The 6968-nt window shown below is 36.1% G+C and overlaps 1 long non-coding RNA gene across 1 annotated transcript; it reads right to left on the bottom strand.

Moving 5' to 3' along the window:
* Nucleotides 1-263: 263 nt before the first annotated feature.
* On the bottom strand, nt 264-4111 carry LOC110910162. Its single transcript, XR_004881437.1, has 2 exons — nt 3680-4111; nt 264-1127 (listed from the first exon to the last, which is right to left on the bottom strand). It is a non-coding gene; the product is annotated as an uncharacterized LOC110910162 (long non-coding RNA).
* Nucleotides 4112-6968: the final 2857 nt, after the last annotated feature.

The following is a 6968-nucleotide window of genomic DNA, read 5'->3' as shown; positions in this document are numbered from 1 at the left end:
ATAAGTTAAACAAATGTTTGAAATATGATTTTATTTATTTATTTAACCAATAATCTTATTAAGTGTTTAGTATATTCTCCGCCGCCCCTCTCCTATTTTTGTTACATAAATTTTTTATAAATTAAAATCAAACTTTATCCTCACTTTCAGAAAACATATTAAAAAATAGTATTTAAGCTTGGATCATCTGCAATATCATTTTCAACTAGGAAATGTGCCCGCGCGCGTTGCGGCGCGTGTACATTAGGTGATAACTGGTTGCCTTAACATTCAAATAACGGCCTATTTAAGAGTAATTGTCTTATAGACATACAAAGGTCATGGGTTACATTAGAATTTATACTACAACTTTGATAAGGGTAATAGCTTATAGATATTTTTTATAAGATTTTTAAAGTTGCGGTCCTTGCTTGTTGCTTTCACAGTTTTTGTCGCCTTGTTGAAGCGAAAATGTTAATGCATATGTTGATGTCTTGGCCTTTCCAATCTTGTTGTTGAAGCCAAAATATTGTGCTGAAGCGAAAGCATTTGTTGTTGTTTGTGTGGCGCAAAAGAGATGGCTTGTATGAAGGCGCTATTTTTTCACCTGGAAAATCAGCAAGGATGCATTTTGGGGTTTTCCAACTTGGCAAAAATGTTACCTTCCCCATTATGCTTTTACTTTTTTGCCTGTTTTCCCGTTGTTTCATTGTCTGTGTAATGGTAAATGGATGTTTACATAAAAAATTTAGATATATTGAAATCTATATACCTGGCGAATCTGGTGTTCTACTTTTGGTAGTTGTTGTTTTAGCATATGGGGTTGCTGGGATTATGGCTGTTGGTACTCCGTTTGTTCATGGCCATTGAGTTGTCTTGTTTCATTGAGATATCCAAAACTGCAATTTTTCCCCTGATGTTATAGATATCCGCGCGTATGATTTCCAGGTCTATGTATCCATCCTTGACTACCATGTCGTAGTAAGATTTTTCCAGCATTTGTTCCATTGCTTCGTTGAAGAAAATAGCCTTTGCTTCGTCACTTTCATCTTCTATAGCTGTGTTTACACAGTACCTGGTGATTGGAGTTCAATTGTTCTTTCAGTCATCTTTTCAAGTCATATAGAAATAGGTCATACCTAAAAAACCTGAAAAGGTAAGGAAAAATTCATTAGTAAAAACCGGTAAGTAGATCTTTATACCCATCATCATTAGACAACTATGAAACGACGAAAAGAAACATAAGGATTCAGCCAATGTATTAGTGACTCAACAAAGAGTTTCACCCAACTTATTTTTTCTAACCACTAAAAAGAGTCCAGCAATCTAAGCCTAACAACAGCATGAATCAAACACTTATACATGCCTTTTAGGAAAATACACAAAGTCAACGAAGATTTAGCCTTATTAAGAAAACTGGAACTTTCTTCTTCATTTTCACAGTTTCCTATACCTTTCAAAGATTTATAACCTATGTTTTTCTGGCCGTTTACTCATGTTTAGAACTGAGACAAAGTTCTGCTCAAATATTAATAGAATCTGAAGGCTTGGCTAAATGCAAAGATATCAAGTGACAAATGACAGTCAGTGCCTTTAAGATCATAAGTATGCAATGATGATGTAGTCAAATAAAATCAACCATAGATACATGAAGTTGACTCAACAATAAACTGACATCTTGTCTAAACCCTTGTTTAAACGTTTATATAAAAGTATACATAATAATTCAACTTTAAAATAAAATAAATTTAAGAGTAAACTGCCATTTTGTTCCCTGTGGTTTGGGCACTTTTGCCATTTTAGTCCAAATCTCAAACTTTTTAAATCTGGGTCCCTATGGTTTCACTTTTATTGCCATTTTAGTCCAAATTAAGAGTAAACTGCCATCTTGGTCCCTGTGGTTTCACTTTTATTGTCATTTTAGTCCAAATCTCAAACTTTTTGAAACAGTCAAAAAAATAGGTTTTTGAATTTTGGCCTAAAATGGCAATAAAGATGAAACCACAGGGACGCAGATTTAAAAAGTTTGAGATTTGGACAAAAATGGCAAAAGTGCCCAAACCACAGGGACCAAAATGGCAGTTTACTCTAAATTTAAAAAAAGGAAAAAATAAAGTCAACTTTAAATGTGTTCCAACATATAAATCCAACGTTGTCTACACCCTTGTTAATCTCAACTTTAAAATAAAACTGTTAATCTTAAACCTTGAAATTTTATATTAAATAAGCTAGAATGAAAAAAAAAGTTAAGGATTTTTAGCATCGAACTACGGAAGGTTGAGTGAACCCTCTACAAACACAACATGCCAATTACTTAAATTATTCAACGATGATATCACATTATTTACCAAACAAACAAAATAAATAGTGAATCTTTAGTTGAAAAGAAATTTGCTATCAACCAGTTAGTTGTAGATAATAATCTAATATTAAGAAACAATCAGTTGTTGAAAATCAAAAAACCCTTTGGAAGCTAACAGAGTCATTTTATATATCTAAGCATGCGTATCTACACGCCCATCGTCCCCTCTACCTCCATACCGCCATCGCAACGTACTTAAAGAGCGGTATACCCGCCTCCGCTACCGTACCATCACCTCACTGTCTCTTTTATACTCTGCAGAACCTATCTCTCGCTAGAACAAAAAAAACTCATAACAAAATCGTTGGAAGACAACATCGCCGCCATTACCGTTGCTATGCTTTCCGGAAGACCAGTTTCTTCTCCTCAGTCATCTATGATTGCTGGAGGGTCGAAAACCTAGATCTACACCGGATGTCACCCGACATTCGTTGTATTACACCGTGAACCTCGTCTCCGCCGCTCGGGTGTACAAACCAACACGACAACCATTAGCACCAAATTGCTTAGTGAAACTCATATCAGATACAAAGTAAAAGCGCAATTCGTTTCACCTCCTTGGTTTATTTTATCTTACCATGTTTGCTGAATTTTCATGTTATAGCATAACTCATCAGACCCGTTTACAAACCCGTCTTCTGAGGCTTTGAAACACGGGTCATTGTGAATTTTAGAAATAATATAGGTGAGTAAGATTTAGCCATTCTAAATATATATATATATATATATATATATATATATAAAGCGTCGTTAGACTCAGCAGAAGTGTAAGGAGAAGCACACCCAAAAATTAGGAAAACTATTAAAAATAAATAGCTTGACTCAGTGTGAAGTTTTCATAGCATGGGCATGATTTTGAATGTTGAATACATGGACTTGGTTGAAACAACATTAGAGGAAGATGCACCTGGACTCCTAAAGGTAGTAATTGAAATTAACAGCTCGTATACAGATAGATTTCTGGTTGTGAATTGATCCATATAAAACGAATTACATGAAAATTTTACCAAATGGGTCAAAACCTCAGAAAATGACTTGTCTATGCTATCAACTATACTTATCATTATTTACAGTCTTTGTAATATGTTGTCTGCTGAACAACATCACTCATCCATATCGTAGTTTACAGACATTTATAAATGTCGAGACATCCAACCAAAAGTTTAGAAACATGTTGTCTTCAGCAAATAACAAACAAATACTGAAACAAAACCAAACATACATGAATCAAGTTCAATTAGTTTAAAACTGACATAAGATGACCACACATGAAACCTAAAGTCAGTTAAAAAAAACCCTAGACGGTGAATTAAAAGGAACGTGCAATGCAAAACTCACCTGAACAGCAAATTAAAGGTCCTGGTAGTCTGCAAATTTAAAGCCCTATACATGATTTGAAATCCCAGAGGTAAAATCGTGCAACCCATCGGTGGAATTTCTTATAGGGTTAGCGAAATTTGATGATTTCTTGATTTCTTATGCGTTGTAATCCTCTGAATGTTGCACTCAGGATTTCCGATTGTTATCATCTAAGGAAAAGATGAAAGAAAGCCCTTAAAGATCATAGCAAGAGAGGAAAACACGTTGGTGGAGGCTGAGAGGGAAAAGGGTGAAGAAGGAGAGGAGGGTGGCCGGCGTTTTGATTAGGGTATTAGCCACCGGAAACGTCGCATACGGTGGTGGTGCACTGGCGAGAAGACAAAACAGTTTTAACTAAATACGCAATTTTTGAGGGTTGTCGGTGGCGAAGGCCACCGACGTTGTAATTTAAGATATAGTATAATAGCGCGTTGCTTGTTTGAAACAAATTTATTGTTGCAGTTAATTACATAAATGCCCTCCAACTTTGACTTTAACTTTTCCCTATATGCGCACCTTATCCTTTGGAATCCATCTGGATACCATCGGATCGATTTTAAAAGTCAAATTAAGTCATAATAATTTAAAAGTTAAAACATATATAAACTAGTTGATGCCCCACCCGCGTTGCGGGACGATGACCAAATAATTCTCAACCGATTAAAAAACCAGTACTATAGTTTTGTTAGAAAGGAAAACTAAAACGACGACAAGAGCGTAATTTTTAAAGGGGGTAAATTCGTAATTTTTAGCTAGGAGAAAACCATAATTTTATTTTTAACAGGGGGAAAAAACGTAATTTTGAATTAAGGGTGCAAGCTTAATTTTGAACCAAGGGGGAAATCGTAATTTTTAGCTGGGGGCAAAAGCATAGTTTTAGTTTGAACTGGGGGCAAAAACGTAAATTTAAACTAGGGGCAAAAACATAATTTTAAAGTGTGTGTAAAATAATAAACTGATGTAAAAGCGTAATTTTGAGGCGGAGGGTAAAATCGTAATATTTGAACCGAGGGCATATTCGTAACTTTTAGCTGAGAGCAACAGGGTAATTACTTTTTTAACTTGGGGTGAAAACGTAATTTTAAACTGGAGACAAAATCAAAAATTTAAAATGGATAAAAAATAATAAACTTGTTGATCCAATGGTGTATTATTGACCGCCCATTTCGACCAATGGCAGGGAAACACTATTCCCTCCCATGTTAATATAGATGTAGGAAATATAGATGTGTAACTATCGATATGAAACTATAGTTTAGTAAATGAGAATTTAAAAGGAAAAAATAAGAAAATAACTTTTGAAAATTCGGTCCAATCACCGATCAAGTTCAACCGGTTGTCAGGTCGTGTCGTAACTAGCCGGTCTCATCATCATAATATTTAGCAAATCCTACCAATACAGAGTTAAGATAGGATTTGATGAGCGTAAGATATAGACAACATTACCTTTAAATCGCAGGAATAGAGAAGCTGCTTCCAGTGAGACACACGGCTTAATAGTAGTTTTGCTTCAAACCTTGAACATAAGACACATAACACTTAACAATCAGGACAAAAACCGATTATTACATGTACCCGTTGTTCAACAGTGTTTAATGTTATTTTCATAAAAGTAGTAAAATAACATTCAAAAAAAAAAATAGATTGGTTGTGTGAACGATTCTAGATTTTGTTTTAAACACACGGTCTAAACTCCAGTCCAAATTACTGTCATACTATTTACCTTTTAAAATATTGGTCTTTTGGTAATAATATTATTTTAATATTCACATGTGCCGCACAAGGTCTCAACATAAAAAATAGATATATTCATAAGAAGTGGTCAGGTAAATAAACTATTAACTTTAATAATAATAATAATATAATAAAAGGACTAAAAATCCTTTGTGATCAATTTTAATATTAAATAAATAGTCAGTAGCTTAATACGTACAAAGAACGTGGGTGACTAATATAACTTTCAACGAGTTCAGGTGCACTTAATAGTTAGGGAGTACGTTGACCCCTAAACTAACTAAGTGGAAGACGAAAGGGAAAATAATTGACTTATGTAGCATACTTAGAGAGGAGGGAACCTTTGCGGGTAGTGCTTGCGGGTATGTTATTTGAATTGGTAATATCGTCACCAGTGGCGGATCTTGCCCGTTGAACATGCCAGGGCCGAAAGACACGGACACTAAAAAAAGTCTGGACAAGCACGGGCCAAACATAGTATATATAAAAAATTTCGATCGAAATACGGAAAATTAGCACTACGCCCGAAAAACTTGCCCGGGCCGTAGCCCTGCCACGACTCTTCTAAGAACCGCCGTTGATCGCCACCACCCTTTTAAATAGGCTATGCGGGTAATAAAGCTGGGTTTGGTTCACCGCGTTGCACGCCTCAAAATGTGGCCGTTTGAACAGTCATATGAACGTTGAAACCCACCAATTAAAAAAAAGGATTCTTTTAAATAATACTATAAATACAAACCATTTTTCACACTCTAAATTTAGAAACAATATTCACCACACACACAAGATATTTTATTCATTTAAGCATTTTCTCCTCTCTCTCAAAAGGTGACGACGGGGGTAGCCCAATGTCAAATAAAATGACTAATATGCAAGAGCTTAAAAGGTTGAAAGGTTCATCGGATGAAAAGCTGTAAAGTGAGAAAAGCGAGGAACAGTAATCAGTCACATCTGAGAACTCACCTCACCAACTCACGCCCACAAACTCAGAGCAGGTCTGCACAAGTACACTCTATTAACCAGGGGTCCAAAGCCTTCAACCCCAAAAGGGGAAACCCTCCATTGCAAACAGGTTTCGCTAGTCTTGTATATGCCATTTCAGGAGATGTCTTCCCCTATAAGAAGACAACTCATTTTCACTCCTGGGACATTCCGAAACACAGAGATTCCTTAATCTCTGGTCATTCAAAGAGTACTTGATCACTTCCAAGTTACTCTTCATCACATTCACCATACACTCATTCTATTTGCTTTCTTTTCTGGATTCGAGCTTGCCTCGGAGAAGGAACTTCAAAGCAAATAACAATTACATACTAGTGAACCTCCTTCCACGTTTTGCAAACGTGGAGGGACCCCGCGACCTGCGTTAGGCAAAGCTGAACCCTTCAGCCCTTTTGCCTAACCAACTTAGCTACCATCCTTGGTCCCGTGTTTGTTGCATCAACAAGTTGGCGCCCACCGTGGGGCTACGCCGCTGTTTCTTCTCAAAAAAGACCTAGTAGTGTAGCTCCCTTCACTCAAAACCACCATGTCA

Source organism: Helianthus annuus, chromosome 15 (genome assembly GCF_002127325.2).
Source record: "Helianthus annuus cultivar XRQ/B chromosome 15, HanXRQr2.0-SUNRISE, whole genome shotgun sequence".
In the NCBI taxonomy this organism is placed as follows: Eukaryota; Viridiplantae; Streptophyta; class Magnoliopsida; order Asterales; family Asteraceae; genus Helianthus; species Helianthus annuus.
This window is presented reverse-complemented; position numbering and strand designations above follow the sequence as displayed.